Source organism: Hermetia illucens, chromosome 5 (assembly GCF_905115235.1).
Source record: "Hermetia illucens chromosome 5, iHerIll2.2.curated.20191125, whole genome shotgun sequence".
NCBI lineage: Eukaryota > Metazoa > Arthropoda > Insecta > Diptera > Stratiomyidae > Hermetia > Hermetia illucens.
Genome location: NC_051853.1, coordinates 65,554,817 through 65,564,350, shown reverse-complemented (window position 1 = coordinate 65,564,350; position 9,534 = coordinate 65,554,817). Strand labels below are relative to the sequence as shown.

The following is a 9,534-nucleotide window of genomic DNA, read 5'->3' as shown; positions in this document are numbered from 1 at the left end:
CAAATATGGAAATTCGAAAAGTACTAATCGAGCCCTTTAATTTGATATCCCACATGACCACAATTTATCAAAAAAAATTTGCACCCTCCATTCACATGTATGGAGAGCCCCCCCTTAAACTTAACACAAAATGGCGCCACTTACTGCATGTAAAGGGAACAACAGATCACATGCTCCTACCAAGTTTCGTGACAATCGGCCTAGCCGTTTCCGAATAAAACGGGTGTGACAGACAGACATCGACTCGATTCTATTTCGCCCAAAATCTTAAACAAGTCGGGAAACCGGAAGCTGGGCGCTTCAGGTATGAAAGGTTTTGTTTGCTTCTTCTGTGAGTATATTTAAGTGTAGAACTATCCCATTTGTACGTAGCCTGTTATGTATATGCATTTAGCATGTCTGATTACCCACTTTAATATGATATTGATACTTAGTTGCAGTAAATTTACACGGTAAAGTCAACTTTGAACTACTGTACTTTGTTACTATTAGTATGATTTTGATCAAACTTGGGGATAATATGCTTCATATTATATTTTATCCTACTACCAACTTTTATAACTCTGGGATTTACTTAAGGGGGGTTTTACTCAATTTCCCCAAAAATATGGTAATAAACTATTATTAACTTAATTTGAAAAGATATCGATATGGAGAGTATTTTGAGGCCTGGGCACCATATAGAAGCAGCTTCATTATTTTTTTCAAATTTTTCGGATGGGTAGTTTCTGAGAATGGGTCCGTTAAAGAAATCATCACTTTTCACCCCTCCCACTCCCCGCCTTTCTAATAAATCTCAAAACTAAGACCGGCTTCGAAAAGTACCTACCCTAACCTTTCATTTTATATCCCGTAGAAAGATATCACTCACTGCATGTCTGGGGGTCCACAGTTCTCACCAAATTTCGTGCTAATCAGTATGACCGTTTCTGAGAAAATTGCTTCTGACAGACAGACAGACATTGAACCGATTTTAATAAGATTTTGTTTTGCAAAGAAAACCTTAAAAAATGCCCCTTTGCAATCATTTTTAATATCAATATTTATTCTATTCACTTTCTTATGGAGTAGAGGGCATCCATACAGTCTGCGGTCATCGCTTACAACATCAAAAAGCCGAAAATGTATTTTATAATGAAATTATTCGTGAATACGAAACGGATGTTGAGAATAGGACTCCGAACTCAGAACAGAAATCATACAATCGAGATTGTCTGTAAAATTGAATAGAGCATTCGTGAAGCGAACTCGAAACAAGTCATCAAAAGTGAGGAACTGGATTCTTGGCGGTTCAAGTATAACATACTTGGACGCACCGTTCGAGCAACATTGCACTTTAATATGATATTGACATTCTATTCTGTCTTCCGGTTATAATAATAAGATTCCTTTCAAACTTCCCAATGATTTGCCCTCTACTGTGCTTGCAACATATTGGAGTGAATTTAAGGGGTCTTTCCAGTGAAAGTATTATTTTCAACTTTATTTGAACAAAGAGATCTACTTTGAGACCTGGATTCTATATAAAGGCATCTTCATGATTTATTCTGATTTTTCGGTTGAGAAGCTTTCTCAGCCTGTCTTACTTCAAGTTTGCACTTTTTGACCCAATACTTCTGTACTTTGAAACCTTTGTCAAATTATTTCATAATGTGTCAATTGAGACATTTTGTTTAATGCCTTATATTCCACATTCCGAAAAAAAATGTTGAACTGCATGAAATTATATGGACTAGAACTGTATGTTATCCTTTTTTCATTGAAATTCCTAACGCAAACCTCAGGAAAACTCCAGGCCCGGGGGAATCCCCCGCTCGTCTGGCCTGTGTTGTGATGATGGCATAGTAATAGGAAAGACCAAACAGGAGCCATGAAATTGCGAATAGAGTTTGAAATCACTTGCATTGAAGCATCTTGCTATCTTGTAAAAGAAATCGTCAAAATTCGTATAAAAAAGAAAATTTTTCTAAACCAATCTCAAAGTACAAGCACCGTTCTTAAGAAGTTTTAAATTGAAATGAAATAGTTCCTGTCGTCGACTGTTTTATGGCGCTTCCTCCGTTCGATCCAATATAATTTTTAATTCTCAATTCTACTGTATGTATTATAACTTATACTGACCTTCAATTTTCTATGGAGTCAATAAATTTTGACTGTGATCAAAAAGGACCACGAAAGTGGAAAAAAGTTTCTTCCCGATTGGTCCGGTCCCTCATCTACTAATTGCGGACATAGGACTCCTTCAATCCTCAAAGAAAATAATTGGATTGTGTTGTTTCAACGATATTAGATTTGATATAGTGATCACCAGCCACATCTATATGTCATCTTTGTCGGTTCCTGGCAATGTGCTCCAGCTCTCCTCAAGACATTCCGAGAAGTTTGCACAATTCCTCTACGGATTTGAACCATCCTGAAATAGCTAGTTCCATTGGATGACATAGCTCCCGATGAAGCAATTTCTAGTTTTCCTAGAAAATCGGTATTTCAAATGCAAATTCTCGAGGATTGTAGCAATGAAGAATAGGCCGAGTGAGAAGCATATTATTCTAGATCATCCATTCGAGATAAATAACAAGATCCATAAAACCAGAAAACAGAAGAGCGAGCTGAGCACTGTAAATTACTACGAGTGAATCCTTGTGCCTAGTGCCCATAAATGATGCATGAATTTAGAAACTTCCAGTAGCTTCCACTTTCACCATATACCTTAACAATCATTCGCGACTGGCAACTCAAAATTATGAATGATATCACATTCAACAACACCATGGCACAGCTCCAAACACATATACAACAGCTTCGTTGGGAGGCTCGTTCTCTTACATTTCACTCCACTGGTATATAAGCATTGTGTGGTAAACAGGTTGACGTGCCATTCCGACAATACTCCAAAAGCCTCTAAAAGCTTGTGTAATCTAAAAATATCCACTGCATGTACGAGGCGGTGGTGGGTGAGTCTAAGGCCAAGAGAATCTTTAGAGCACAATTCAGTACGTAGATACTGAGTAGAAGTCACTTATATATTACCGCCGCCGCTATGTCAAGCTTAGTACATCGAAGAAATACATTATTCAAATGCATGCGACAAAATTGAAATGCTGTAATATCTCTTTAAATGTTTTCTCTGTTTACTTTCTGATAGTTGAACAACTATGTAGCTTTGTATATACATAGATGAATATATATAAATTGAAAAAGTAAATAACTGAGGTTGAAAATATTTGAAATTGTGTCGTCGATTATATACGAGCTCCAATGGATACGAGAATAACATTCCTCACTCGGCATTTTTATTGAAGCATCGATTTTAGTATTTACACCTGCATATCTATAGTATCAGGTAAAAGCTTGTATCTTTCAGTTTGTATGGCTTCGCCTGAAAAACATGTAAATTGATGCCGAAGACGAGCAGTAATGTAACTTCAGATAATTTATTCTGCTGCAATTAAGAAAGTTTGATTTATTCTGAAGTAACTGAAACACTCCACAATAAAGCGGTATTTTGAATGTTCTGTTTAGGAAATTGTGGTATGATAATAAGTCATGAATGTTTTCATGACATGAAAATGAAATTATTCTGTTTTTATATAGGTATTAAGAGAATATAAGAATATAAAAGTTCGTGCGTAGCAGGCAACGACCGAAAAGCCCCAGTAACAATAAAAATTGACTCTTGTAAACGAAGTCACAGCACGCGCAATGCCATTAAATTTGGAATTGATATCAAATTGTATTGTTTGTAAAGAAATTCACCGATATACATATGTATGCACATGGCGTTGAGTTATCAAATAGGGTTGTTATTATAGAAACCTTCAACGCCATGCTAGACACTAATGATTCATGCAAGGTACACTTGAAAAGGATCTCCTACTCGAAGTCGGTTTGACTCTTAGGCAATGAATTTATAATTCTACGCATTTGTAGTTGGAGTAACCAATAAAAATTTTTGGTGCAGCGGGTCATTATTACCCAAAAAAATACTATTAATACTTTGGTTCTAAGATCAAAGGGCCAAAATTCTAAGATCTTTGCTCCATCTTTTACATACAACAGATTTGGCTCTCTAAAGGCCAATTGGTAAAGAGAATTTTACACTTTTCTCAAAATATACTATTGATGAAAATAATAACAAAAGTTTTAAATTCGATGGTTTCGTAACTATATTCACGATTCTAACAAATATTTACACAACATTTTGTGAACTTTCCTGAACCTTGGTCCTCTGTACTGTTTTTAATTTGAATATTTTGTCGCTAACATGAAATCTTTTCCTCAGTATCATCCGTTAGTTCGGCCTAGGTACGTGGGGTTAATTAGTGTTCATTGATTTTTTTCTCACACTATATACCCATATAGTCTGCAACAAGGAACTTGCACCTTATCTATTCCAGCCAACTTGAAGGCCTATCCAACACATAACCGTATTGTTGAAGGTGCAATTATTTGATTTTCTTTTATGCATCTTTTTGTTTCGCTTATGGTCGTAAGCCTCAGTTTTCCCTAAATTATAGGTTTCTGCTTATCTAAGGCGCAACTTTTTTTAACAGTTCGCTATCACAATGGGTGTCGCCAATGAAGCAATTTGCGATTTTTATCATCATTACGATAGTTAAACGTGGCGTAACAATAACTTTTTCACCGAAAATGAAGTGTTTCTTAAACAGATATTTTTTCAAAAGGATTTGGAAACACCGTCGTTGAAATCCTTGCTAAAATTTTCAAACGAATTTCTTATTAGAACTGCCCAGGTTTGATTGATTCACCATCAACGGCGCAACAACCGGTATCGAGACGATTAGTACTTTCCGCAGTTGATATTAGTTTTTTGGTGAATTGCAAAATGCGCGAGTGAGGAGTCAAAATGTACGAACTTAAAGTAAGACAGGACTCATTTTCGTAAACTACCCGACCTAAAAATTCGAAAAAAATTAGGGTGGTGTGCTTAGATGAAATCTAGGCCTCAAAATATGTCCCGTTCCGTTACTTAATTAATACTATATTACTATCTTTTACAAATTTACTGAAACCCCCCCCCCTTAAATTCATCCAAGGAATGTAAATTTTGTATCATATTTCTACGATCCGCAAACTAGGATAATTGCGATTGATTCAGTACTTTTTTTAAGGTTTTGTGTAAACAGAAAACCTTATCAAAATCGTTTTACTATCCGTCTGTCTGTCCGTCACAAGCATTTTTCTCGGAGACGGGTGTAGCGATTCGCACCAAATTTGGTAGAAAGGTGGGGACTGTGAACGCTCTCGCATATAGTGAGTTACATCCTTTTACGTCGAATTTAAGGGGGGGGGGGGGGGGGGGGGGTCCCCGGTGTGTAAATTTTTTTTTTATCAAATATAGTCATGTGGGGTATCAAATTAAAGGTCTCGATTAGTACTTTTCGAAGCCGGGGGGCTGAAAGTGATCATTCTTTTAACGAACCCATTCTCAGAAACTACTCAACCGAAAAATCTGAAAAAAATCAAGGGGCTGTCACTGTATGGTGTCTAGGTTCCGAAATACCCTACATACCGATACTTGCCCAAATAAAGTTAATAATAGTACATTACTTTTAATTTTTTGTAATTGGAAGGAAAACCCCCCTTAAGTTCACCCTAGAATCACAAAAATTTGCAGCAATATAGGTTACTGCATAGAGCATAATCCTGCCAAATGTGGTGAAAATGGCACTATTACTAACAAAGTTATACTAGGTCAAACTGTCGCCCCTCTGCAAATTCGAGACTATGAATGTCAATATCACTTGAAAGTGGATATTTTCGCATAATATATGCATATTTTACGGGCTACATGCTAATGGGGCAAATGCACACTCAAATCTCTTTGTAAAAGAAATACACAAAACCTTTCGTACCAGAAGCGTCTAGCTTCCGGTGTCCTGACTTGTTTATTCGTTAAAGAAGCCTTAAAAAACACCAAAAAGCATAAAAAAAGTTTAACACGGTACCAAAAATTTAGCTTTTTGTATTTTTTAGTAATCCTAGTTTGCGGACTGTAGTTAAGTCTGCACGTTAAAATGCCGATTACTTTTTTTCTTTAAGATGATCGCAGCGCCCTCTAGCGTGGCAGCAAAAAAACACCTTTTTTGGAGATGGATATATAAATTGCTCTGTATTTCAATAATGAATTGTGCTATGCGGCCGAAAAAATTACTAGGCATGCTCAAGATATTAATAAATATATGTATATTCATCCAGTTCTTCACAAAAATTTCCAAAAAAATACATACAAATAAGATGCTGACGTCATAATTAACGAAAATAATTGGTATTCGAATGAAATATTAAAATTTCATTCATAAAGAATCTATCATTTGCTAATAATATTACACTCAGAGTGTGAAGCGTATGAGGTTGACTATTATCAATACAGGACTTTCCATCAAATGATTTATTGAAAGGGGCCAATGGAATTTTTAACTATAAGACATGGAGCTGTCATGCACTCGTCGCTCCTCACATCTTCTTTTTCTTCAGCCTTTGTCTCATTGACAAGCGGGGTCGACTAGTCGTGATCACTTTCGCCATTTTATTTTATCAAAACCCCTGATCTGGATGTAATCGCGAGGCTTTTAAATCCCCATCCAGCGTATGAAGCCACCGTTTTTTCGGCCGGCCTTTTGGTCGCTTACCGCTCACGACGTCTATCCAGTGTTTCATAACTATTCTCAAAATGGTAATGTACGCTAAGCACTTTATCAAAGTTTTAAAGAAAGAAGTAGGGTTTCATAATCCTTCGCTCATTGCTAGCTATTGCCAAAACCAGCCATTTCGTCGATATATTTTTAGCAGTTTCAGCATCAAAGTAGTTTTCCAGCAAAGTATTCACGCGCCTTTTTGGAACACTCAGCTGGTTACAAAAGGGAGGCTTTTCTTGAGTGAATTTACTACATCAGACACTACGGATCATCAGAATCATAAACGTATTGGCATGCACTCAAAAATCACAAAACCTTTCATACTTAGACGCTTATCTTCTGATTTGTCTAAGGTTAGAATGGTTTCTTAGTCTGGTTTCTTTCGGGATTCATGCTAACTTACTGATTTGAAAGTTCCCTTAGGATGAAAATGTGTCAGCTAGTGAAAACTGTTAGTGTTAATTTGTGGTTTCCGTCAGCTAAAGAAGAAAATATACAGCGACTTTTGCAAGGATAAGCACAACGAAATTGATAGAATACCGGAACATTTGTTTATGATAAATGCACAAACTTGATCAGTTGATCTGTAAAATTAACCTACTCTTGTGATAATTTTCACACTTCTTTTCTATATGTATTTTATACGCAAATATTATATAATGACGCTCGTATACGTTAGAAAGCTTCTCAGAGATAATTCAATTTTATGAATTATAATGTATTCGGTGTAAATAATTCATTGAAAGGCAATGACACTTTATTGAAAAATGTAATTCATTCGCGTGCTTTTGTGTTACTTATCGAAATTATTGATTAATTGGTTTTATTCATTCTTAAGTTATTACTGAAAGCGATAAAATTGAAGATAAATTTATTGGCACATAAAATAGTCGTGTGATTTTGAAGGCTTTTGATCACGGGGTGATCGAAACCGTTACGTCTGCAAGTGAAGGTATATAGTAAATTATACCCATGTTGCTAAAAAAATATCACGACGGGTTCAATCGCAATGCCAGTTCAATCAATATACTTTTTACGACATTTCCTTTCGTAACAGAAATTCTTAGAATTATGGCCTTCCCTTTCAGCGAAAATATGTTCTGAAAATGAAGATTATTCTGGGACATTTATTTTTAAATTCGTAAAATTTCCGCCTCGTCATAATACTGGATACCATTATCTTTCCTCGGGACTAATATGGACAAAGAAATGAATAATACAATATTCAATTAGAGTTGTCAATTATTCTGTGAACAATAACATGACAAGAAGTATATATTTGGCAAATTATAAACTTTAATTTAAATCATAGTTAGAATTATTGTAGATAAATTTATTGTATAGAATCAAAACAAGAAAGTTCCACAAATTGAATGAAATGGACAGCAAATTAAAATGAACCTTTAAAGAAGTCGGGAAACCGGAAGCTAGACGCTTTAGGTATGAAATGTTTTGTGTATTTCTCTTATAAAGAGACTTAAGTGTACATTTGTCCCATTAGTATGTAGCACGTAATACATGCATATATTATGTGAGAATATCCACTTTCAAGTGATATTGACATTCAAAGTCTTGAATTTGCACAGAAGCGACTGCTTTGACCTATTATAGCTTTGTTAGTAATAGTGCGATTTTCACCAAATTTAGTAGGATCATGCTCTATGCTGTAGCCTACATTATTGCTGTGATTACAATTATAGTAATGTACTATTATTAACTTTATTTGAACGGGTATCAGTATGGAGGATATTTTGGGGCCTAGGCACCATACAGTTGCAGCCTCTTGACTTTTTTCAGATTTTTCGGTTAAGTGGTTTCTGAGAATGGCTCCGTTAAAGAAATTACCACTTTTAACCCCCCGGAGTCCTCACCTTTCCAACAAATGTCAAAACTAACATCGGTTTCGAAAAGTATTAACTGAGACCTTTAATTTGATACCCACATGACTATATTTGATGCGAAAAAAATTTACACCCCCCTTGAACTCGACGTAACCGGATATAACTCACTATATGCGTGAGCGTTCACAGTTCCCACCTTTTTACCAAATTTGGTGTCAATCGTTACAGCCATCTGCAAGAAAAATGCGTGTAACGAACAGACAGACAATAAACCTATTTTAATAAGGTTTTGTGTTTACACAATATTATGTTACAGGGAAACAGTAAAGAAGGAGTTGGCTATATTTCCTTTATTGAATTGAATTGAATTGAAATTCAGACCTTTTTCAAAGGGTACTAATCGACCTTTCATTTGATAGCCAACATTTCCAACATGCACCTTCACTAAACATGTAATGTTTTGGCCACATCATAACAAAATCTATGAAATCACACGACTATTATATACGTCAATAAATGTGTCGGTAATTTTTCACTTTCAGTGATTATTTAAAAATGAATACAACAATTAATCAACTATTTCAATAGATAGTAAAAAAAGCACGCGAACAAATTTGTAATTTTTCAGTAAAATGTCATTGTCTTTCAGTGGATTATCTACTTCAAATATATTATAATTCATAAAATTGAGTTATCTCTGGATAGTTTCCTAACGTATACGAGTATCCTTATCTAATATTTACAGATTAAATCGATACACAAAAAAGTGTAAAAATTATCGCAGAGCAGATTAATTTCACGCCTCAATTGATCGAGTTTATGCACTTATCACTGATAAATTACCTTTAAAATAAGATGTAGTTTCAAGGTGTGGATTGAAATCAATTTAATTGAAAATTCCAATATTTAAGGGGGATTTAACTATACGCTCTTCTAAACATTTTCGCTATAAGTTCAAAAAGGTTTGAAAAAATAGCAAATACTTGGCTGGCCTCATTTATTTTGGCTTAATAATGCAGTTGTAGCTGGTAAGT

General features: G+C 35.2%; 1 protein-coding gene across 1 annotated transcript in view; it reads left to right on the top strand.

Annotated features, from left to right (window-relative positions):
• Nucleotides 1-9,534, top strand: part of LOC119656826 (pre-mRNA-splicing factor ATP-dependent RNA helicase PRP16) — an 88,216-nt gene that overhangs the window by 40,601 nt on the left and 38,081 nt on the right. The window lies entirely within an intron of this gene.